We start from the raw sequence: 26,424 nt of genomic DNA, 5'->3' as shown, positions 1-26,424 counted from the left end.
ACTTTTGTCAACGGACCTTTACCCGTCCGAATCCCCTTCCTATGGCCATAGGATCGTAACGCTGAACTAGCACATTCCCCATTCTGTTAATACAGCTTCACTAAAAGCGCCTTTTCAGGTAACGTCAACATGCTGCGACTGCTGGCGCACCTGATTCTCTCTCTCATTACAGCTTCTTTTATACACGGTTGTCATGCGCAGTCACTGACGTTTTGCTGTCCAGCGCCATCTATCGGACATTTGTGAACTTTGTTTTTTTTTGTTTTTTTTTTTTTTGTTTTTTGGTTCTAATAAAACCCCATGTCATTCCAGGCATGTGTGTCAATTTTCACCTCTCTATCTACATTATTCCGTGGTTTATTAAGTCTTCAAATTTATACTGACTTTTTGATCACTCGGTATATGTTTTACGAATGTGTCTCTTCAAGTCACGTTAGGTTAGTGATAGTGCGGTGGTTTCGATGGCGGCTTGCGGCAAGAGTTGGGAACACGCCATTTCAGCATCTCTTGTGCCCATGCGGGGCCGACACAGTTTGCTACTTCACGTTGCACAAAGTTACCATCAACAAGCCCGCGCCTGACTTACAGGTCCGGCTGCAATCCACTGCCCCAAATTCACGCTAATGCGTTGACGCCAATAAAACTCTTTAAAGTAACATCACAATCCCGAGGACACACGGCAGTCTCTTACACGCAGGAGCATAGGAATTATATGCTAGAACTAGTTCAAGGAGTGTACTCGAAACAGACCAGTACCGACAGATACGCACACAACACCTCCCATTATCCTACAAAGTGCGGTGCTTAAATCCGGACAAACGAACCTTTTTTTAAAAGGAAATTTATTGAAACAAAATGTAATGAAAATCCTTTTACATATAGTGAGGCGTAGCGCCGTATACCGATCCTACCTTGCTGGCGGTTAAGTGGGAGAGGAGTGTCTTAGAGATGGATAGTGACAAATGATGACGCGCACGTAATTTATGTATCAGCCTATAGAGGACAGTACTGGATAGGGGACTGTGATTTAGTTTCGATTGTGCCCACTAGAGTGCACTAAAGTAATAGAATGTTTTTCATAAACTGTTCTAGTATTTTCATAAAGTGTTATTATGTCTTTTTGTGTATGTAAAATGTTATAAATGTGTTTTACCAGTATGAATGACGCGTGAGTGTGGTTTAAGATTTATATGAAGATAATTGTTTAACGAGTTATGTTGTGGGATTTAGTGTGGGAACATTTCGAAGAAGTATGGAAAGGGGATTTTTCTAGAATAGATTTGTAAAGTAAGTTTATGGTAAAGGGAAAGTTCATTCAGGTATAAATAACAATAGTAAATAACTTTATTCATAGACAAAACTTCAGCATATTAGATAATTACGTCGGTAAAAAGTGCAGTCTTTAGGTTTACTATTTTGCGATTGGTTACTGATGAAAAGCGCGGACTGACGCGGGAGAATGTTGTTTTGCTATTGGCTGTTGAGTAAACTGAGCAATTGTAAAGCAATATTTTTCGCGCGCCTTTCTTTGCTGATAGAGAAGACTTAGAGTATTCTAGAGAGGAGTCGGAGCCTAGCCATGAAACAGTTCGGACGTATGTAGTAGTAGTTCCGATGGAAATGGTAAGTTGCCGGATCTAGCAGTGTTTCATACATCAAAAGCGTTGAAAGTGACGGCATAATTATTCCGATGTGTGTGTAGAAATTTCGGAATTTTTAAGTGAATTTTGTGACGAGAAAAGACATAAATTCCACGTGGCGTATTGAGCAGGTCGGTGGCTAAAAACTGTTACTGCATAAGGTACCGACAGACTTAATATTTGGCGAGCATTCTCAATCAAAAACAATCCGTATTTTTGTAGCTATTACGTTTTCGGGAAATGTAACACCATAAACTTGCTAACGTGAGTGAAAGGGATTGTGAGTGACTGTGTTAAGACTAGCACGGGCGTGGGAGTGATACTTGTTCACCTAAGTTTCAGAATATATTAATTAAAGACAAAATTTCCAACCTTTCATTTCATGTGAAAACTTTCTCCCGAAACGTAGATTAGTGACTCTAATTGCAGCCTAGTTCACGTCGAAGTACAGTAGGTTTCGCTCGGCTTCTCTACTGATGATGTGCTGAGACAATGTTCACAGGTAGGTGCAGGTTCGTCGTAAAGGGACGGAAAGAAACGCGCCGCCGCAATAGGTAGCGGTATCTTTCAAAAGTAACATTACTCGACGTAACCCCCTTCAGCCAGAATGACTGCCTCCAATCTTGTTCTGAAACGATCGAACGCAATCTTTAAATCAGCGCTGTCCAAATTCGCGAACGCTGCTTCGACAGCGGTGCGTAATGATGCGACTTTGGGTTACCTCGTATTATTGATAACTCCTTCCACTACGCTCCAAACGTAGTAGTCGAGGATGTTCAAATCCGGGCTATTCGGGAACAGAACTCCTTTGACCAGAACATGTCAACGTTCTCCGAGAGCCAGTTTTGGAATAAATGGCTCATATGAGGTCCTCCTCTGCCGTCCGACGCAATATTCGCTCTCCGACATTCAATACTGACGCCAGTTTCCTCAGCGATTGCCCCGATCCTCCGAAATCAGCGCCTGGCTGAGTCTTTTCGATGACTGCTGAAATTCGTGACAAGCGTTTCCTCGAATGAGGTTTCCTCGCCGGGTTAGTGGAACCTTTCCCAGACTTATCCGAAGCATTACACTTGGCCACAATATCGTAAACACTTGATCTCGGGTACCCGAGGAATCGAGCTATTTCAGTGGGCGAAGACTTCCGATAATCGTGGCTCTTCGGTTGTGCTCCGCACTTATCCGTAACATTTCGGCCATTTTGAGTTTCTGACTGTTTGCTAGATACCTATGGATTTCAAGAATGCCGATCGCGACCTCCGGCGGCGCTACAATATGGCGGCAAATTCCAATTGAAATTTGTCCGGCTTTAAGGGTAAAAGAATTGCGCCCTGCGTATGTTAACCAAGATGGCACAAGATATAGCAAGCAGAAGACTTGAAGACAGAGCTGTAGGAAGTGAGAACCACTTTCAGAGGTAATGAAGTATGATAACAGGGCAGTACCGAGCACTGTGACAACACAAAATAAAACCAGCAGCGAGGAGAAGACAGAATACAAGTACGTCACTCTCGTGCCGTTCGTGTATGGAGGAAGGAGGTCTCTGCCGCGTAGCCACCATAGCGACCTGCCGAGGCGGCTAATAAATCGGAGATGTGCTAAGCTCCACGAAGGGTGCTGCCCATAAACGGCACGCGCTTGGAGTTTACTGTCGGCTGCGAGTGCAAAACAGTGCATTGGTGAGACAGAGCGTCCAGTTAGCACACTCGTGACGGAACACGAAACGCGCAAACTGACTTTTGTGCGGCGGTGGAGGCATAAAGAGAACATTGTCCAGGTAAACAACGTAGAACAAGTTTGTTAATAAGAAAGTAAACAAAAGCTCTTTCTTGAAGTAAGTGGTTTACAATGAAAATTTGGCTTGTACTTTGAGGTCCAACAAGGAAAGCAAATAAGGATTAAGTGACCGGAGGCCAAAACGAGTAATGAAAAGTTTCAACTCCGGGTTCAGGTGGACTGTTTTGATGTTAACAACAGAGTCAGTACTTATTGGCGTAATCCCAGAGTCTGAAGAAGTAAAGTTACTGTCCTAAGCTCGACAGAGATTAGAAACTAAACACTGCACGGTGACTGTCCGAAGATAGTTCCTAGCGAGAGTTCTGACTGATGGGCTATGGATGCAGAGAACTCGAATGAATGGTTCGGTATCTGAGACCGAACTGTCGATCTGTGGCTGAGTTCCGGCCTAAGTATTGTTGCGGTGCAGGGATATGGCGCCAACTGCTCGTGGGCATGTGACATATTGTAGGGAAATGGTGCCAGCGATCGCAGCGCCGTGGTCGTGGAAGCGCGCTCTACTGGCCTCTCGTGGCGGCAGCCACAGACTCGGTGGACAACAAATCAGCGTGCTGTTGTTGTTATGGTTGCATTGCTCGGGACGTTTTCCAATGTGCAAGACGATCACGGATCGGTATTCTGCTTGCAGGCCTTTGTCCCTATTGCGGCAACGCAGCCACCCGTGGGACGCGAGTGTGGTGCAGGTTTGCAGGACTGGACACAGCACAAACGGCGCAGACAAGTGTATCGGCAGTGACGGAGCATCGTTATGAGTCTGGCAAAACCAAGCAGTTCGATGTGCACTTATCTTCAAGAGCTATACACAACTGAATCAGAGATTACTGTCTCGTCAGACAGGTAACATTCCTTGGAGGCTACTCCACTATGCGTGGTTGTAGGTAGGCTCGGAATGTGTTGTTTCGGCCGCCAACGGACTCCAAGCGAGAAAAAAATGGTTCAAATGGCTCTGAGCCCTGTGGGACTTAACATCTTATGTTATCAGTCCCCTAGAACGTAGAAATTCATAAACCTAACCAACCTAAGGACATCACACACATCCATGCCCGAGGCAGGATTCGAACCTGCGACCGTAGCAGTGGCGCGGTTCCGGACTGATCCGAGCGAGAAAAACACGAGTGTCGCCCACAGAGCAATGTCACACACTTGTTCTCAACTGATAACACTTTTTTGAATGCGAAATGCTATAAATGAGTTCTTTTCTGTTTCCTGAATACGAGCGCAAAATTTCCGTTTACTTAGCGTAGCTGCGGCAATGTTTCGAAATGGAGTTCGTAAGTGATGTACGTAACAAGCAGCGTATCATCATGGAATTTCTCACTGTGGAGAAAGAAACTATTCAAAAACGTTCGTTTGGAGTCTATGGAGCATCTGCAGTCGATAGGAGTACGGTTGATCGCTGGTCACAGAGGGTGAGGCCATCAGAAGGCGGTTTGACGGAACCCAACTATTTGCAGCGACTGGGTAGACCATCGCCAGCGGTCACACCCGATGTGCTCCAGCATGCTGATGTTTTCATTCGTGAAGATCGACGCGGTACGACTCTGCAGTTGGTGCTGCTGCTGCTAGTCATCAAAGGAAGTGTGGATGCAATTATTAGCGCTCTTGGGTACTGAAAAGTGTGTGCAAGATGGGTTCTGCATTGTCTTACGGTGGTACACAAATCTCACAGAAAAAACATTTGTTCTGATTTGTTCAAAAAAATGGTTCACATGGCTCTGAGCACTATGGGACTCAACTTCTGAGGTCATAAGTCCCCTAAAACTTAGAACTACTTAAACCTAACTAACCTAAGGGCATCACACACAACCATTCCCGAGGCAGGATTCGAACCTGCGACCGTAGCGTTCTGATTTGTTGCAACGTTTTGAAGATGAGGGGGAGGCCTTAATGTCACGGATTTTGACACGTGATGAAACCTGAGTGCATCGTATTGAGCCTGGAACCATAACGCCGCGTACGGAGCTGCGTCATTCTCAGTCTTCACAGAAGCAAAAATTTAAAGCAACCACTTCCGCCGCTAAGATCGTGATGTCTGTGGGAGTGTAAGGGTGTGATTCTCATCGATTTGATGCCAAGAGGCAGTAGTATTAATTCGGAGGCGTACGTGGACACATTAATTACATTCAAGAAGCCTTCGGCACCGTAACAACCGAGGAGGTGTTTTGAGTGAACACGAAAACGCAGTGTGTCACACAGATAATTTGAAGACCTCTAAAGACATAACGAAACAGGGTTGGACAGAGCTTCTCCATCCACCCCACAACCCTGACCTGGCTCCCTCGGACTTTCATTTCCTGCACATCGCTACAATTTTCTTCTAGTACGATTGCTCTATATAAAACAGCAACATCCCCGAAAAACTTCATCGAACTTCCGATGTTGCCTACTATGCCATTTATATTAATTGTGAAAAATAATGGATACATAATACTCCGAAATCACTTTCCCGTCTAAAGGCCTCTCTCAATTGAAAATGAATGCTATTTGCGAGAAACTCTTCAGTCCAGTCACACAGCTGGCCTGATATTCCGTACGCTTGTTTTTTGTTCTTTAGTCGGCAGTGTGAAACTATTGACTCCCTTTCGGAAGTCAAGGAACACGGCGCTACCTGGACGCCTGTATCTGCTGCTTTATTGGTCTCGTACACGAACAGAATGAGTTTCACACGATCGTCGTTTCAGAACCCATGTTGCTTCCTACAGAGTAGATTTTCGATCTCCAAAAATGTCATCCTATATTCCATTTGCTAAAACGACAGGAATGTTACCTGTCTGATGAGACAGTAATCTCTAATTCAGTTGTTTATTTGTGTATTGCCTTTATATAAATCGCAGATTATTTTCGTGTTTCAACAACAGTATCGAGCTTGAGTGCTTTTCACCAGAAGATACTTTTAAAGGACTGTGCTGTCTGGTGACGCATTGACAAAAATGATCAGCGTCAACAACTGTGAAAATCAGCGCACGAAATTTTACAACGTTTTCAAACATACTGCGGTATTGTATCAGGCACTGAAAAACTGGGAAACAGTAAATTTCCCGGCAGCAGGACACTTCTTTGTTTCCTCCGTTTTTTTCGTTTTCCTCGAATTCTGCTAATTGTCATAAAAAGAGCTGCACTCAGAAAGATAAGACGGACTGTGGTCATTGTTGGCAGGCAGGTAGACGGTACCACACATACGAAATGATTACACTTACAACTTTGAAGGACCAACATTTATTGCGATACATGGGTACGAATCGTACTTGTTAATATGGAGTCGGACTTAATGATTAGGAATATAAGCGCGCAGACATTATGGAGTTATACAAGTCTCGGATGTAATCCTGTCATACTCCATTTTATGCCACTCGGACTGCTGGTGACAAGCTCCGTGGCACCCCCACACTTTCTCAACTGGGAAGAGATTGGGCGACGCAGCTGGCCATGGCAGAGTATCCACAGCTTGAAGGCACGCTCTTGAGGTTATATCGGTTATGAGGACGAGCATTGTCCTGTTGAAATGGGGCATTGGCTGGGCTTTTACGAAAGGCAGGACCACCGGTTTCTTTTTCTGCTGACTAGAGCTGCCCCTGTTTGTGTGCCTCTTTCCATGGATATACTGCTGTCCCATTCCCTTGGTGGTCGTCCATGTGGTTGTTTCCCTTACGGTCGTCCGTGTTTTCAAATTTTAGCTGCCTTTGAAGGACGCATTCTTTCCGCATAATACTTACGAGTTATTTTTCTTGTCTTCATCTATTTATTTATATTTTGTATTCCACGCTGTTCCCTTATCGACAAAGTTGTTCGTTTGTCCCACATGGCTACTCCTTGGGTCTGTCTTTATTTTCATTTCCATTGCCGTTAATTTTTATTTTATCTTTTTCGTTTCTGCTCTAGTTTCTGATGCCTATGTCGAAACAGGACGCACCATTGTTTTATATGTTTTTATTTTCCCTCAGCTGTCATAAGTTTGTTTCTCCATACGGTAGTTTGCACGCATCTGGCTACCGTTACTACCTTTGTCACTTGATTTTTCTCTTCCATGGTTAATCTTTATAGCTGGTGATAACAGTCCTTAGACAGTTAAAGATCATCACTTGTTCAATTTACAGACCACCTACTTCTAGTTTACATCGTTCAGGAGCATTTGATATTACCATACTATAGTTTTTTTAGAGGAGATTTTCCACGTTTTATTGCTTAGCTGTTTTATGAAATGGGCGTAAATTATCCTCATTATTTACTATCAGTACAGTATTATCAGCCTAAGAAATATAATTTTCCAGTTTATTTCCCATTTTACAGCCTGGTTTCTTCCTTACATCATGAATGATGTGTCAATTATTAAGTTGAACAGGGGTGTGCTTAGACAAGATAATTTCTTTATCCGGCATCATTGCATCTGCGAATTCTCTGTTTTTTAATTGTCGATTTATTACTTTTATATATATCGTCTACGATTTTCACTGAAGCTATTGTTATTCTCTTGCGATTAACGTTTGAATTATATCCTTTTTTCTAATCAAAGGCTTTTGACAAGTCAACAAAGCACAGGTAGGCTGTGTTATTAAACGCTATGAATTTCTCCATTGCCTTAAAGCGAAAATATCATATACTGTATTCCCGTTTTTCCTGAATAGTTTCTGTTCGTCTGCTATTTCTGCAGGATTCTGAACTCTGTCTCTGATTACCGATTTTAACAGTTTTAAAGTGGAATCAAGCAGGGTGATTCCCTAGTAATTATCTAATACTTGCTTATCTCCTTTTTTATACACTGGAATTGTAATACACTCTTTCCATTCTCTTGGTGTCGCGCCTCGCTTCATGGAGCTGTTGATATAATGCCTGCCCCCCGTATTTTATCCATAAAGGTCTCGTTCCGTACCTTTCGTAAATAACTTTCCAATAATCCTGCAGAAGGTATCCTGCGGCTGTCACAGAGTTCGTTAGGAATACTCACCGTGAACGGGCACCGTAGGATATCGCTTCCCGTACCATCGCACCGGTCTGGCGGCCCGAGTTGTGGGAGACCACAAACCGCTCTTGGTTGTGCTCTCCACTGCGTCTCCAGACACGGACCCCGGTGGTCGTCGCCTCCGAGACAGAAGCGGAACTCCCGTGACACTCGTTGCTGACACCAAGCGAGTTGGGCACGACGCTGCCGGACTGTGAATAGAACAGAAGTGATATATGGCGTTCCGCAAGGTAGTGTCATAGGCCCTCTGCTGTTCCCGATTTACATAAATGATGTAGGTGATAACCTGAGCAGCCCGCTTAGATTGTTTGCAGACGATGCTGTAATTTACCATCTAGTAAAATCATCAGACGATCAATTCCAATTACAAAATGATCTAGAGAGAATTTCTGTATGGTGCGAAAAGTGGCAATTCGCACTAAACAAAGAAAAGTTCGTGGTCATTAACATGGGTACTAAAAGAAATCCGATAAGTTTTGGGTATACGTTAAATCGCACAAATCTAAGGGCTGTCAATTCGACTAAATACCTAGGAATTACAATTACGAGCAACTTAAATTTAAAAGACCACACAGATAATATTGTGGGGAAGTGTAGACAAAGACTGCGCTTTGTTGGCTGAACACTTAGAAGATGCGCCAAACCTACTAAAGAGACAGCCTAGATTACACTCGTCCGCCCTCTGCTGGAATATTGCTGTGCAGTGTGGGATCCTTACCAGGTGTGATTGACGGAGGACATCGAAAAAGAGCAAAGAAGGGCAGCCCATTTCGTGTTATCGCGCAATGCGGGTGAGAGTGTCACTAATATGATACGCGAGTTGGGGTGGCAGTCACTGAAACAAAGGCGGTTTTCTTTGCAGCGAGATCTATTTACTAAATTTGAATCACCAACTTTCTCTTCCGAATGCGAAAATATTTTGTTGACACCCACCTATGTAGGGAGAAATGATCATCATAATAAAATGAGAGAAATCAGAGCTCAAACGGAAAGATTTAGGTGTTCCTTTTTCCCGCGCGCCATTCGAGAGTGGAAATGGTTCGATGAAACCTCTGCCAGGCACCTAAATGTGAATTGCGGAGTAAGCATGTAGATGTAGATGTAGACGTCGTAAGTCGCGGTGCGGCGGGCTGGAGGCCGTGCGACCGCTCGCCAGTGGCATTTGCACTTACAGGATGATGCATTAGAAGGCAGGACACCCCGCCGAATGGTCCCTATATCTCTGCCGTTGGATCTGTTCTTGCGTATCAGACAATCCGGAGCTCTACCCTCTTTGTGATGCATGTGTGATGTCCAGATCCTACTTGTCGTTCATTTGTGCTATGCTGTACCCTTAGCCGGCAACATGGGGCAGTGGTGGTGTCTGTGTGGGTGGTGTGGTGTGCAGCACGACTATAGGACCAACGTGCCTTCTGCGGCCCCACGATGATGCCCCTCTCCAACACGTCTTGCTGGGCAAGCCGCCGTCGTACTTGTCGCTTGGACATAGTGCACGTGCGGGGGATGCTCTGGTGACGCTACCCGCTGTCGTACTTGCCGGCACGGTCGTTTGGGTCCTCTTATATCAATCGATGGGCTCCTTACAATCCCACCCATGCTACCTGAGTGCACAGCCGACCGTGCAAAAGTCGTCATTGGCATAGCTGATGGTGTGCAACATACCCATCCCGTAAGCAGTGGATGGGTCGAGTCCGCCTGGGTGCAAGTCGTTTTTATGACTATTATTATATGTATCTATGTGGTTCCTAAGGCAACGGCCTTGCTGCAGTGGATACACCGGTTCCAGTCAGATCACCGAAGTTAAGCGCTGTCGGGCGTGGCCGGCACTTGGATGGGTGACCATCAGGGCCGCCATGCGCTGTTGCTATTTTTCGGGGTGCACTGAGCCTCGTGATGCCAATTGAGGAGCTAATCGACCGAATAGTAGCGGCTCCAGTCAAACAAAACCATCATAACGACCAGGAGAGCGGTGTGCTGACCACACGCCCCTCCTATCCGCATCCTCTATTGAGGATGACACGGCGGTCGGATGGTCCAGTTGGCCACATATGGCCTGATGACGGAGTGCTTTTATGTTGTTACTGTATCTAACACGTCTTAGATTCGAATTTGTGTGCAAGCCTTACAAATATTACGTATTGCAGGTTGCTAGCATAAGTGTATAAGACATTGACAAACATTACTTCCATGAGTCACGCATTTCGTAAATTTACACTGTGTTGTGAGAGGTCCACGATTTTTGCTGTAAAGCTTCTTAGACGTCTGAAGCCTGGCTCTCCAGTTACAAAATGGTGTCGGACGGATGTCTGTTTTCGAATACAATTAACACATTTTGAAGTAGCAGTAACAGCAGAACTGTCTTTATGCTAAAAAAATTTCTCCAACTCGGTGTTTGTAAGGTCTTATCTTTTTAGAATGAAATTTTCACTCTGCGGGGGAGCGTGCACAGATAGGAAACTTCCTGGTAGATTAAAACTGTGTGCAGGATCGAGATTAAAACTCGGGACCTTTGCTTTCTGTGGGCAAGTGTTCTACCGACAGCTACCGAAGCAGGACCGACGACCTGCCCTCACAGTTTTACTTCCGCCAGTACCTCACCTATCTTCCTAACTTCACAGAAGCTTTCCTGCGAAACTTGCAAGAATAGCACTCCTGAAAGAATGGATATTGAGGACACATAGCTTAGCCACAGCCTAGGGGATATTTCCATAATGAAATTTTCATCCTGCAGTGGAGTGTACTTCGATATTAAACTTTCTGGCAGATTAAAGCTGTGCTCCGGATAAATACTCGTACCCTGGAACAGCCGCAGAAGTCCCGAGTTCGAATCTCGATCCGGTACACAATTTTAATCTGCCAGGAAGTTTCTTGTATTTTTGCTGTTCCATCTGAATTGCAGTACCGGTACTCATGATATATGTGATATTTATGGTGAAGGAAGTAACTTTAAGGTTTAATATGTTGTTGAAATTTACTATTAGATAATGTTTTCGTTACTTGTTCCCTGCAAAAATGATTTGCAGTAGATGCACATCGCTAGATGTAAACAGATGCAGTTAAGGAGGTAGGCCGCTCTCACATTTCGCAGACAGCACGACAAAAACGCAAAACTAGTTTGGGCCGGGCGCGGATCCTCCTGGCCTTGGAGGATGACGTCACAGCAGCTGAGACACTCATCCTGTAACTACGACGTCTGCGCAGGCTGACAGTGGCTCAAGTAACTACGCCTAAAGCTCCGTGTCCCTGTAAGGAACTTTAGCTTTGACTGGAGAGCCCAGGCAGACAGTGAGTGGCCATACATCCTACAGGTCACATATTTTTTTCCAGGTTGCGCGAAGGGATGTAGACTACAGGATGACCCAAGAACCCGTTAACACTGGAAAAAGCAGAGATTCGCGAGATAATGTAGGTGGAGAGATAAAACTTCACACATATGCCTGAAATTGGGTTTTATTGAAATCGAAAACGAGTGCAAAAACAAAAACTGACCTAAGAGATGGCGCTGGACAGCACCATGTCAGTGACGCCGCATGAGAATCGTGTGTAAAATGAACCGTAATGAGAGAGGTAGTCAGATCATCCCTAGCCTTCCTGCTGGAAGGTACGACTTTTATGCAGGATGGCGCTCCATCCCACATTGCTGCATATGTGAAAGATCTCTTGCGCACTTTGCTAGTTCTCAAATGCTTCAAATGGATCTAAGCACTATGGGACTTAACATCTGAGGTCATCAGTCCCCTAGACTTAGAACTACTTAAACCTAACTAACCTAAGGACATCACACACATCTATGCCCGAGGCAGGATTCGAACCTGTGACAGTAGCAGCAGCGCGGTTCCGGACTGAAGCGCCTAGAACCGCTCGGCCACAGCGGCCGGCTGATAGTTCTCAGAGAAAGAAAAAAGTATAGTGTAAAGTGTTTTTCTTTCAAGAAAATTATTTAAAAGCCGGTATTACGCAAGTTTTTAACAGGATAGGTAATGGTACTTTTTTATGGTTACTTAAAAGTCGCCATTCGTCCTCCAGAATATTAAAAATACTTCATACTCTCCGGTTTGCACCCCCCCCCCCCCTCACCCTCGCATACTGTCATATGGGTCCCCTTGCCAAGTACTCAGACCTCAATCCATATGATTATTGATGATTTGTATGGTCGTCTGGGTAAGAAAGCTCGCACACGTTCTAACATTCTGCGTGGTGTCTGTTTGTTCTATATCGTGTCTCCCTACCACTTTCACGCAACGACGCTCTGAGCGTGTTTTTTAGGGAATTGACTAGTTTGAACCTGGGACGTGTTGCTGGTAAGGAGACGCTAGACCACACATGACATGTAGAATTCAGAAGAGTTCTGTGAGACTAGCGATGATATAACCAAATACTTAATGATTTCAGCGTCAGCTCCATTGCACTCCCTGTAAAAGAATCTTAATACTAACTAAATTTAATGGAAGGGGTTCAAGGCTTTCCTATTTTTAGTTAGCTGGCAAAATAACGTCGAAAAAGCAGTTAAGTTTACCATTGGAAATTTTATTCTACTCACAAAACATCGTTTATAAATTGTACTATTGATAAAAGGAAATGTTTTAATACAGGATGGTAAAAACCAACTGCGTTCAACAAAAATGTGAACGAATATTCCCTGAATGGGTTTCCAAGTTCTACAATGGATCGAAGGATGCCCTATGCCATATCAGATCTATAATCTAGGTTTAAATTGTTTCACAAAAGAGAAAACTATCAAAATGGTCTACAGTGACCCTCAATTATCTTTAATTACTTATCTAACTTGTCGTAAATTACAGTGGCTGATGTGGCTTCTCAATAACTATATAACAGAAAAATCATCGCGTTTCAGATTTTTACTTCAAGTGGCAAATGTGAACACTATGAGCTTTAATTGACGATCGACACTAGTATTACGCAAAAAGGGGGTGTAACAGATGAGACTTCTGCAGTTCTGAGTGAAGCTTTATGCGCTGTTATGCGGCATCGCGTGCGTTCATTACCTTGTCGGTGTTCGTCAGGAGACGGAGGGCAGCACAGCTCCGCTCACCTCGCCGTCTCGGAAGCAACTCTCTCCCAACTTCTCCTTACTACAATTTTCCGAAGTTGGTTTAAAAAAACTATCTGGCTGTGTTTTCATCTGACCAATCAGGGTCTCAATGTTAACCTTAAGCTCCGCCTACAAAAATTCTGTCTATCCAATGAGAAACGTTATACTTTTCGTGGTGGGGCAATGTTTTTAAAGTTTGCAACGTAACAGAGACGCGAAAAAGTCTCACGCTAAAACTTGCAGCTGGTGTGGTCCTTTTAATGTTATCGTAAGATCTATGCTGTTCTTCTGGAGGGCTCTAGCTTTTGACATGGGCTGGGGGGTGGTCCTGACGTAACAGAGACGCGAAAAAGTCTCACGCTAAAACATGCGGCTTGAGTCGCCCATTTTGTGTTATCGTAAGATCTATACTGTTCTTCTGGAGGGCTCTAGCTTTTGACATGGGCTGGGGGGTGGTCCTGACGTAACAGAGGCGCGAAAAAGTCTCACGCTAAGGCTCTAGCTTTTAACATGGGCTGGGGGGTGGTCCTAACGGTTAGCTGGCGACGTGGGTGTCCGTCCCTTATCGTAGGGCCTTCTAACTTAACACGGTTCTGCTCTCGGCTTTTGTTCTCGTTTCTCCCCTCGGAACTGCGTCTGTCTCACGGTGGGAAGGTATGACATGCATTTAGGCATTCTTGTGTTAGTCAGTCGTATTCCATTTGCTCACTCGTTACTCGTATTACTTTGGTTAATTTAATGTCACGATTTATTCGGAGCTATGTGATATACTACTGGATTTGCTTATCATGTTAGGGTTTTCATGGAAGGTGTTGGATTTGCCTGACACCTTACAACGTCATATTAACCATAGGTGCTCCGAGGTGGACAGAGGAACTGTGACAGTGCAGACAAATTAGGTCACACAAACATGCACTTCATTGTGCTGCCACACTTAAAACTAAAGTTGTACAGCAACTCGTCGGTTAAGCTTGCAGACAGATACAACCAAGCAGTGGCCTGTCAAGGCATGCGTTACTGAATACAACATCAATCACTATAGTTACCACTTGGTCCTATGAGAAAGCTATGGGCAGCTTCATTTGTAGAGTAGGTCTCTGAGGCTGATGTCCACTACATACCGCAGCTACGAACAGCAACCCTGGGACTCCGTACAGGAACTGTTATACGCCAGCACCGAACATGAACCGTCCCCTCCCCCCCCCCCCCCCCCCCGCCCCTCTTCCAGCTGCTGCCTGTGGCATTCGCTTATCACAACATGGAAGTCCATCTCATTGGCGGTAGTGTGGAGGTTGCTGATTGGATCGCGCTTGTGCGTGGAGGCGAGCTTCAAAACGTCGCCCGTGGCGCCAGTCGGAAACTGTCTCAGGGTGTCAGGTCCGTTTGCGTCCGTTGGCGAGGACACAACAATTGGTTGTGGGATTACCTGAAATCGCAAGTCTACCGCAATCGCCCAACGACGTCGGGATGCTAAAAGAAAACACCCGACAGCAGTTTCTCACCATAAACACTGACAGGCTGTGCACTGCTGTTCACAACATCGGCCCTCGACTACTGGTATTTTTGATGAATGGCGACCGACATGTTGAGCATTAGTTCTGAAGAACATTGTTTTCGCTAAAAATCAATTGTTATCCTAATTATTGCTTTTGTATCATTTGAAGACATCTGTTGGTGATTTTTAGCACTTTGTTTAGTTTCAATATATCCCTATGTCATTTCAAACACGTATGTCAATTTTTATATCTATGCCTACACTATTCCACGAAGTACTGAATTTTGAAATGTGAACGAACTTTTAGGTCACCCTGTACAATTTCTTAGGCACTGTCTGAAGAAGTAATGCAATCTCACCTACTGATTACATGGGTTTGATGACTGACCCCAAACCAGAACATCTAAGTTCTTATCTGATTAAAGCGAACTTAATGCTTGTATACCCATACTTTTAGACGTCGCAGTAAATGAGTCTGCTGCGCAGCAGAATAGTTGTACAGCGAATGGTAGAATTGCTGGTAGTGAAAGGCCGCCCCTGTTGTAATATATAATTTCCTAGCGGCTCTTGTGTGCTTGTCCTGCTCACTATTGTGGACAACTGATGCAGTTTCCGACGTTTTGGTTCCGTCAGGATATGATGGGACACTTTTTCCACAATCCTTCTACAAGTCTCTGGAGTCCATCTTATATAAAGATGTTAAATCAAAACACATTCAGCCGACTAAAGTTACTGTTTCATTTTATTTGTGCCATACGTTTTAGCAATTCAAATTGGATACAAGAAAAGGATCAGAATAATCCAATTCATACGTCATACTAGCCCGCCTATGTAATCGAACAATAAATAACATACAACTATCCTTACAATCTGTAAACGAGTCTGTATCACATTTAGTTATGTATATAAAACGTGGCTTCCTATTCTTGCATGTTTGAACATCAAACACTCCATTTATAGACCCACATAACCAGGTAATCTTATTCCAAATACCATCCATTAGGTACATTTAATTTTTCTTAAAATGTGCATGTAGATGTGAATCATTATCTCTTTTGAATTTCTCCTCTCTAACACAATATTCCCTACACCGAAATCTATAACTAGCAAACGTCCCAAGTGTTCTTTACCACTGACGGACTGTGCATCAACTGTGACGAAGAACGATCGTTATAGACGGGAAAGCAAATAGTTTTTCGTTACAGTTGATGCAATGTATGTCGGTGGTAAAGAAAACTTAGGACGTTTGCTAGTTACGGATATCGCGTTACTGAATATTATGTTACGGAGGGGAAATTCGCAGGAGGTAATGATTCACATCCAGGTTCGTATTTTAAGACAAATGATACGTATCTATTGGGTGATAGTAGGAATAAGATTACCTGATTATGTGGGTCTATAAATGGTGTGTTTGATGTTCAGTCGCCTTACGTGAAGCCCCATGGGCAACGCCAGTGCCACTGTGGACAACAGCATACTGTAGCCCAACATGTAAGAATAGAAAGACACGTCTTATATAAATTAATAAATGTGATTCAGACCCATTTACAAATGAAGGTTGTATGTTATTTCTTGTTCGATTACGTAAGTGGGATTCTTCCTACAAGTCGGTCAAGAGGCCTGAAGATGTCGTAATGTAACGCTAAAACTGGTATCACAAATAAAATAAAACTGGAAATTTAGACAGCTGAAGGTGACTTGCTTTGACATTTTTATCCTTCTAAAAGGGTTGCAGTCAAGGACTATGAAACTGGCTTAAGAGCTTCTGAGTTTCCAAGGGTGGCAGGTTTTGCCAGCATCTGTTGGAAAGAACCTTCTGAAACTCTTGGCAAGAAGCAGCAGGGTCTTCACCAGCACTAAATTGTGAAGGCGTGGGAGGGGGAGGCGGGAGTATATGACACAATAGCTAGGGTACAGATCTCAAGGGGGTCTAAACGGGAGTTCTCCTTGAAAACTTATTGGAGCATTCTGGATGCCATATATTGCAATGGCACTTTAAATCCTAAAGCGTGCCAATTTTAGCCTGGATTAAAACTTATTTTGTGATTACCGAGTATAAAAAAAGTTATATAATATTAATATTTGATTTTATCGACAGTGTGTGTATGACTATCATGTACTAAACAACCATTGAAACTATTTCAAATCAAATAGACTTTCAAATTAAATTCTGCTAGATTTTTATTTGAAATATAAATAACTGGAGTATTTACATACAGGATTTAATTTATTTTTCTAAGATTAAAAATACGTTTAAAAACACAAACCGAAAACTATAAATAATAGGAATAAAAATGTAAGTAGTTAAAAAGTCTGAAACGATAAATACAATGTCAAGAGTATAAGGTAAAATAATCGTACAAAGTTCATACTCTACTGGTACAAATACATTTCTCCTGATGTCAAAACTGGATATAAATATTCTTAAGTCTATTTGCTCCAACAGAAACTCGTGCACCCTGCAAACTGCTACGTGATTGAGCCTCCTCTGTGTCATTGTTGAATGCAGATAGTTCTTCAGTCTTCGCATAGCAGTAAAACTGCACTCTGCTTCGTAGCTTGAAGCTGGGCACACAAGCGCAGGTCTTAAACAAAGCTTTAGCATAAGCAAATAATTCACGAAATTCTTTTTTCCATACAAACCAAAACATCTGTTTAGTCTTTCAGACATTTTACGCTGTATCGTACACGAAAATGCTCAAGTTCTGTTTTCAAAGATTGGGTGTGGATTTCCGGGTAAGGAGCTACCAGATCATATCCTTCTTTCTCCAACTACACTTCCCCCATGGAAATCTGTTTCTTCGTTCCAGGTTGGTCAAGTATTCGATATCTGTGCCCTTGGACAGCCATAGCAATGATTTCAAAATACTCCCGCCAGTAAAGTTCTTCACGCAATAGAAATTCATATGGATCTGCTGCCCCGGACAACCTCGAAGGAACTCCTTTTTTTCCTGGAAGTTGTGGCGTTAAACTGTTAGCCGTCTCCCTCCTCGCCACAGTCCTACAAATTTATAGCAAAACCAAGCAGATTCGTGATTATCCAGCCCGCCTCATCATGACTTTTAGCTGTACAGACACAATTCATTAAAACTTTGCATTTTGCCTTTTTAGTTAAAAATACAAGTGGATTTGAATTACTGGTACGCTAACAAATCCTGAAAATCATTAATTCTTAATGCAAAAGAGCTTTTAGTTTGTGTAATTCGTTAAGCCTGACTATTTCGTTTAACGGTGTCATTTTTTGTCAACTAAGACTTGAAAAATTGAAACTACTTTTGAAAAAATATTGGGATTTGGGGGGAGCAAACAGTTCCCCCCTCTCCTTGGCTGCGATGATCGACGTCCATGGGAAGCAGTACTGAATAGAGCAGAACATTTAGTGGCAGCAGGAAACGGCCATTTGAAATGCCTATATTCGGCTCCTGCAGCTGATTGGCGGAAGGAACTGGATAAAAAAAGTGAGGAGCTGCGCATAGTTCATGAAATCAAGGATTTATCCACTATCCCTGACGAAGGTTGGGGGCACGTAGTCTGCTCTGTTGGGAGCAGCGAATGTTTTAAGTGTTGAGTATATCTAGTCGGCAGTGGGTGATAATGATCAATAAAATCCACAAGTGAATCCCCCATATGTGGGCACGGAGTTCTGCTCAGGTTTTTTCCAGTTTGCTATACCTCAAATTAGGTTGTTTGCAGTGGATAACCGTGCCATTCTGCTTGCCGAACATTAAACTCATAAAGCGTGAAATTCTCTGTAATTAATATTACATTGTAGTTTTTATTATATAGTATTCTAGTGTCCTTTGGACTCGGATAAATAAAAAAATAAATCATTATTAGTATTTCTTTGTAAGATTTAGACAATATTTTATTGTGAATAGGGTGTAGTTGACATTCTGCAATGGATCACTGCTAATGCTGGACACACTCAGCCTTACACAACAGAAATTTATGCTCAGGGAGATTACAGACATTCTGTGGTGCTTACATTTAATACGAAGACGGTTTGAAAAGTTCTCGGTCACCACAAGAGATCAGCGCTAGCGCAACGAGTTGCTCACCTGATATTCATTGGACTGTTGCCAGTAAACACGTGCCACGTCAGTGGTCTTGGAAGAGGGCTGTGACAATGACGTGGCTCTGTTGTTGTTCCCGCGTAGTGATTTTAGAAGATGGAAAAAAATCGAGATTCGAGCAATGACTAAGTACTTCGTAAAGAAAGGCATGAAAGCAAAGGACATTCATGCCAGTTTCCAGAATACACTGGGGTACTTTGCTTCTTCATATTCAACTGTTGCCCAGGGGACAAATGAATTTAAATTTGGTCGAGAGAGCTTAGATGATGATCCGCGCAGTGGTCGGCCAAGATGTGTCACTACTCTAGCAATCGTTGCAAAAGTGCACAAAAGGTTTCGGAGGATCGCCGATTGAAAGTGCGTGAAATTGCTCACACTTGCCAGATGTCGTCTGACAGTGTGTATCACATTTTAAGAGAAGAATTAGAAATGAAAAAAATTATCCGCAAGAAGGGTGCCGCTACTCTTGACGCTGGATCAAAAACGCTTGAGAACGGACATATTGGAACAATATTTTGTCCGTTTTAGGAGAAACGAACGAGATATTTTGCACCGGTTTGTGACTGCAGAAGAAACTTGGGTGCACTACTATACCTCCGAGACAAACAACAGTCAAAAGCGGTGGAAACATACTGATTCTCTGCCATCAAAGAAACCAAAGACAATTCCTTCGGCGGGAAAGGTCATGGCAGCAGTGTTCCGGGATGCGAAGGGGATTCTGTTTGTACATTATCTCCCCACTGGGCACACAATTACAGGAGAACACTATGCAACAAAAGTTACGCGAAAAAAAGGCCAGGTTTAGCAAGGAATAAAGTCATCTTCCATCAAGACAATGCGCGCCCACACACATGTGCCGTCACCATGGCAAAATAACACGAACTAAGGTACGAAATGTTGCCACAGCCGCCTTATTCACCTGATATGGCTCTGTAAGACTTCCATCTCTTCCCTAAACTGAAAATTTATCTTGGTGGAGGAAGATTCATGTCAAACGAAGAATTTATAGCCGGAGTTGACAACTATTTTGCAGACCTGGAGGAAACTCATTTTAGAGAAGGGATCAAGGCACTGGAACATCGCTGGACCAAGTACATTAATCTACAAGGAGACTACATTGAAAAATAAAAAAAAAAAGTTTTAATGATGTACCGAGAGGTTCTAGGCGGTACAGTTTGGAACCACGCGACCGCTACGGTCGCAGGTTGGAAACCTGCCTCGGGCATGGATGTGTGTGAAGTCCTTAGGTTAGTTAGGTTTAAGTAATTCTAAGTTCTAGGGCACTGATGACCTCAGATGTTAAGTCCCATAGTGCTCAGAGCTATTTGAACCATTTTTTTTTTCACTGACACTGGTTGAAAACACCGACGCCGATTAGGAGGATTTCTCTACAACACGTTAGAGAAGAAATTTTTACCTTCTGTAAGCGCCACAACTTTTACTATCGCTTGCACCGTACACTGATTAGACTTAGATTGGACACGTAAAGTTCTGGGGGTTTTGCTAAATGGCGCCAGACTGCAGGAAACGATCTCTGAGAGGCAAGGGCGCCCATGCGATAGTTTGTAGGCATGGGGAATGGAGTATTCTTAATAGTTTGGAATGGCGACTTGTAAGTAGTCATACAAAAGTTCCAGTTCCGACTCTGTTAAAAACTGACTTTTAACCATTTACTTGAGAGAAAAACATATGACAGCTAGGGGTATGGGTGCTGTTTCTGAGAGGGAAGGAGCGAAACGGGTCATGTGTGTTCCAAGGAGGTACACCCACTTGAAGGTAAATACAAAAGATCTTCAACACTGGCGACAGAAAGAGCATCCGATCACCCTTTACCACTAACATTAACAAATAAAGATCAACACACCGACTCCCTCTCCTTTTTTTTCTCTGTTACTACTTCTGCTGAGACTGGCAGAAGAAATCTTGTGACTGCTTTGGCTCCGTAGTATTTTTTCTCCTCCTTAGTAAAATACAAAATAATTTAGTGGTATACCAATGGTAAGTCAGCCGGCCGGAGTGGCCGTGCGGTTCTAGGCGCTACAGTCTGGAGCCGAGCGACCGCTACGGTCGCAGGTTGGAATCCTGCCTCGGGCATGGATGTGTGTGATGTCCTTAGGTTAGTTAGGTTTAATTAGTTCTAAGTTCTAGGCGACTGATGACCTCAGAAGTTAAGTCGCATAGTGCTCAGAGCCATTTGAACCATTTTGAACCTAAATCACTGTGCCCATCCCCAGTACCTAGGGTTAAAGTTGGATTGTGCTTTAACCTACAAACAGCAGTATACAGACACTAGGCAGAAGGTATGCTCCAGGAACAACCTTATCCACGAGCTAACAAACAGCACATCGGGAGCGCCGTCCAGCGTCCTCCGCAAATCGCCACTTGCTCTTTTTTTCTCTTTCGCGGCGAACGTCGCATAAAACTGAAGGAACTCTGCACGTGCTAATCTAGATAATGTGGCTCTTTTTGAGACAGACCTCATATTGACAGACTGCCTAAGACCAACACCATTCAATAAGATCTTTCCACTCATGGAAATAAAACTTCCAGATGTAAGAAGGCAGGTAACAGCAGAGAATGAAAAGAAGAAGCAAGAAACAGATCCAAGGCATGCATTGTGCAGAGCTCACACCTGTATATCACGACGGTAATCCAGAGCTTTCTACTTACAACTGTACCAAATCTATGTTCAGCAGAGGCCCACCGAACTGAACTGAGGAGAACAAAGTCTCCTGGAGGATTATGGACTGCAAAAGTGAAGCTACCACCAGTCTACCATCCCCGGTACGGGACCTGGAAAACCCTCAACATGTTAAGAACAGGGGTAACAATGTGTTAGTCTGATCTGAAGAAGTAGGGTATCAGTGACAACGAATGTTGTGGATGTGGGACGAGACAGCACTCCGAACACTTGTCGGTCTGCAGTAACCTGACCGAACCCTGTGACATGAAAGAATAGTTTAGAGTGGATAGACGTGCCATTCTGGTTGCTGTTTAGTGTTAGTGAACAAGGCAGATTTGGAGGGATACACGGGGCAGTCACATTAATGTGATCGCCTGTCGAAAGCCTGTAAAACAACCTCTTGCAGCGCAGACGTGCAGGAAGAGAATCAGTCAGGTTCTGGAAGGTGCCAACACGGATGTGCAGCCATGCCGTTTCCAAAAGCCGTTGCCAGCTGAGCTAGGTTTCTCGGTTGAGGATCCGTGGCGCGAACTGCCTGATGGTCGTTGTCCCACTGATTCTCGATTTTTAAGAAAATGAACGCCTAGAGCCATCCTTATGATGTTATTTAATATGTAGCAACCAGTTCCGACGCTTCAATGCGCCATCTTCAGGCCTTAGTTGATGCTAAAGTGGTTGACACAATCCATATATACGCTGCATCAGTGGACGACTGTTGGCAGTTGATGGTTGGAGTGCTGACATCACAGTTACAGTCTACATAAACCAGTTATGTTGGCCACTGATGCAGCGTATATATGGATCGTGATAACCCTTACGCATGAACTAAGGCCTGAAGACGGCGCATTGAAGCGCCGAAACGGGTTGCTACAGGAAAATAAGATCATAAGGACGGCTCTATGCGTTTCATTTTCTTACAATACTGAACGGCAGTGGTTCCCAAGACCTCCAGTCAATAAGGATGCACAATCAAAAAGATTCTCTATTTCAATAAATGATAATTAATTGAAACCCTCAGCTGCCGACAGGTGTTGTTCACACACTTTGATGTGGACAGCTGAAAATGTGTGCCCCGACCGGGGCTCGAACCCGGGATCTCCTCCTTACATGGCAGACGCTCTATCTATCCGAGCCACCGAGGACGAAGATGAATAGCGCGACTGTAGGGAGTTATCCCTTGCACGCTTCCCGTGAGACCCACATTCCCAACTGCCCACAATCTACATACGTAATGTTCCTAATATATACTTTGCCCATGCACTCGTTACTTGCGCAGACTAAGGAGACGATTCCCGCAAGAGTTGGTGCAACATGTGCGCACTCGCACCGACGAAGGAACATTACGTATGTAGATTGTGGACAGTTGGGAATGTGGGTCTCACGGGAAGCGTGCAAGGGATAAGTCCCTGCAGTCGCGCTATTCATCTGCGTCCTCGGTGGCTCAGATGGATAGAGCTTCTGCCATGTAAGCAGGAGATCCCGGGTTCGAGTCCCGGTCGGGGCACACATTTTCAGCTGTCGCCATCAAGGTATGTCAACAACACCTGTCGGCAGCTGAGGGTTTCAATTAATTATCATTTATTCTAGAGAAGCTGCACGGTCATCAATGGTATCTGTTGTTTCGAGGACACTTACTATCTTCATATATTCTCTATTTGGTTTAAATACGGGGAGTTTCGGGCCGGGGGGGGAACGATAAACTCATCTTGGCGCTCTTCGAACGACGCACGTACACTGCGAGGTGTGCGACACACTGCAGTGTCCACCTGGTAGATGCAGCCTGGATGTAAGGGAGGACATCGTTCCCAAAGATAGGAGCATACTTGTGTTGACCCATTGTGCCTGCCAGAAAGATGAGATCATGCAGGGAATGCCACGAAGAAAATCCCCCGACAATAATGTTCCCTCCTGGTTGAGGGTGTTTACTTTCAGACGCTTCACACTATACAAGCCAACGCAGTGTGTCCAAAGGAGCATAAAACGTGATTCATCTGAGAACACCTGCCACCACTCAGCGGACGTCCACTTGCTATATATGCGTGTAAATTCCAGCTTCCGTCGCCAATGAAAAGCAGTCAGCAAGGAACTTGACCCAGGCGTCTGCTGCGAAAGCTCGTAAGCAGCAACGTTCGCTGATAGGTCACTGAGGAGACACTGCTGGTAGCGCCTTGGGTCATTTGGGTGTCAGTTGCTCAATAGCTGCTAGTCTGTACACCCGTACACATCTCGGCAGTCGTCGTTCACCCCTGTCGTGGTGCACTACAAGTGCCTTGGCGCCGCTTTTGGATAGCTCCATTTGCCATACACGGTGTACTTTAACCATGACGGCAGTCGAACAGTTTAAAAACTTAGCCGTTTTGGAAGCAGTTCTACCCTCGACCTGAAAGCCAGTGATCATGTCTGTTTGCACTTCAGACAAATCATTGCTTCTCCGCATTACCACAACGACAGTACTGTTTTCCGCGTCCCCCGATGTGCTTCCTGTGCCCTCCGCTGCTAATATTGCCACTTTCCGCCTTTAAGTGTTTATTGCCCGTTGACGTCGAACATAGGCGATAGTCACATGAAGGGCTTATTTCAATAGTGGTACAAGAAACAAATATAATTATTGACCGGAATACTCTCTTTCAAATTCTGAAGGTGGCAGGGGTAAAACACAGGGAGCGAAAGGCTATTTACAATCTGTACAGAAACCAGATGGCAGTTATAAGAGTCGAGGGACATGAAAGAGAAGCAGTGGTTGGGAAGGGAGTGAGACAGGGCTGTAACCTCTCCCCGATGTTATTCAATATGTATATTGAGCAAGCAGTGAAGGAGACAAAAGAAAAATTCGTATAAGGTATTAAAATATATGGAGAAGAAATAAAAACTTTGAGGTTTGCAGATGACATTGTAATTCTGTCAGAGACAGCAAAGGACCTGGAAGAGCAGTTGAACAGAATGGACAGTGTCTTGAAAGGAGGATATAAGGTGAACATCAACAAAAGCAAAACGACGATAATGGAATGTAATCGAATTAAGTCGGGTGATGCTGAGGGAATTAGATTAGGAAATGAGGCACTTAAAGTAGTAAAGGAGTTTTGCTATTTAGGGAGCAAAATAACTGATGATGGTCGAAGTAGAGAAGATATAAAATGTAGACTGGCAATGGCAAGGAAAGCGTTTCTGAAGAAGAGAAATTTGTTAACATCGAGTATAGATTTAAGTGTTAGGAAGTCGTTTCTGAAAGTATTTGTATGGAGTGTAGCCATGTATGGAAGTGAAACATGGACGATAACTAGTTTGGAGAAGAAGAGAATAGAAGCTTTCGAAATGTGGTGCTACAGAAGAATGCTGAAGATTAGATGGGTAGATCACGTAAATAATGATGAAGTATTGAATAGAATTGGGAAGAAGAGGAGTTTGTGGCACAACTTGACAAGAAGAAGGGACCGTTTGGTAGGACATGTTCTGAGGCATCAAGGGATCACAAATTTAGCATTGGAGGGCAGCGTGGAGGGTAAAAATCGTAGAGGGAGACCAAGAGATGAATACACTAAGCAGATTCAGAAGGATGTAGGCTGCAGTAGGTACTGGGAGATGAAGAAGCTTGCACAGGATAGATTAGCATGGAGAGCTGCATCAAACCAGTCTCAGGACTGAAGACCATAACAACAACAACAACCCGTGGCTCCACCCTTCATTCGATCCCTGCGAAACCCTACATTTCAGCAGGATAATGCACGACCGCATGTTTCAGGTCCTGTACGGGCCTTTCTGGATACAGAAAATGTTCGACTGCTGTTCTGGCCAGCACATTCTCCAAATCTCTCACCGACTGAAAACGTCTGGTCCATGGTGGCCGAGCATCTGGCTCGTCACAATACGCCAGTCACTACTCTTGACGAACTGTGGTATCGTGTTTAAGCTGTGTGGGCAGCTGTACCTATAGACGCCATCCAAGCTCTGTTTGACTCAATGCCCAGGCGTATCAAGGCCGTTATTACGGCCAGAGGTGGTTGTTCTGGGTACTGATTTCTCAGGACCTATGCACTCAAATTGCGTGAAAATGTAATCACATGTTAGTTCTAGTATAATATATTTGTCCAATGAATACCCGTTTATCATCTGCATTTCTTCTTGGTGTAGTAATTTTAATGGCCAGTAGTGTAAATTCCCCGCTCGTTAGCAGGCCCAGTTAGGTTGGCAAATAGCTGCTGTGCAGACACTCTGAGCCCTTCCGGCCACCGTGTGTGGACCCTGGACGAGGGGAGTTGGTTAGGCATTCCCTGCTGAGACTCTGGTGATTATAGACGCTCTTTGTGATGGCTCCTATAGTCATCTTAATTAGGACAGATAGTCAGGTTTCATAAAATTCCAATATATATATATATATATATATATTTTGCTATCACTGATGACGGGCCAGCATTCCATATAACCGTACCATTAAGCAAAGTGAGTGATCAAGGAGTTATTTTCATGATTTTATTAAATAAAATGTTGTTGTTTTATAAAATTCTTTGTCTCACAGCAACGTCTTATTTCCGTTACCATTCCAGTTAAATTATTCAGACTCTCAACTTAAAATTAACCAATAATCAGAAATATTGCATGCAAACGGTCGTATTTCACAAAAGATTCAGATGCCATTTTCAAGTTGAGGATGCCTGTCAAGGCTTTGCGGAAAGCAAGTATCATGCACTTTCTCTCTCTCTCTCCCTCTCTCTCTCTCTCTCTCTCTCTC

At 43.9% G+C, this 26,424-nt stretch overlaps 1 protein-coding gene, 1 non-coding gene and 1 pseudogene across 2 annotated transcripts in view; all 3 read left to right on the top strand.

Moving 5' to 3' along the window:
- LOC124794638 (juvenile hormone esterase-like) overlaps positions 1–26,424 on the top strand; it is a 516,675-nt gene that overhangs the window by 116,242 nt on the left and 374,009 nt on the right. The window lies entirely within an intron of this gene.
- On the top strand, positions 10,144–10,261 carry LOC124797070 (annotated as a pseudogene).
- Trnat-ugu lies at positions 23,129–23,202 on the top strand. The gene has a single exon. It is a non-coding gene; the product is annotated as a tRNA-Thr (tRNA).

The sequence above is a fragment of the Schistocerca piceifrons genome, chromosome 4 (genome assembly GCF_021461385.2).
Source record: "Schistocerca piceifrons isolate TAMUIC-IGC-003096 chromosome 4, iqSchPice1.1, whole genome shotgun sequence".
In the NCBI taxonomy this organism is placed as follows: domain Eukaryota; kingdom Metazoa; phylum Arthropoda; class Insecta; order Orthoptera; family Acrididae; genus Schistocerca; species Schistocerca piceifrons.
This window is presented reverse-complemented; position numbering and strand designations above follow the sequence as displayed.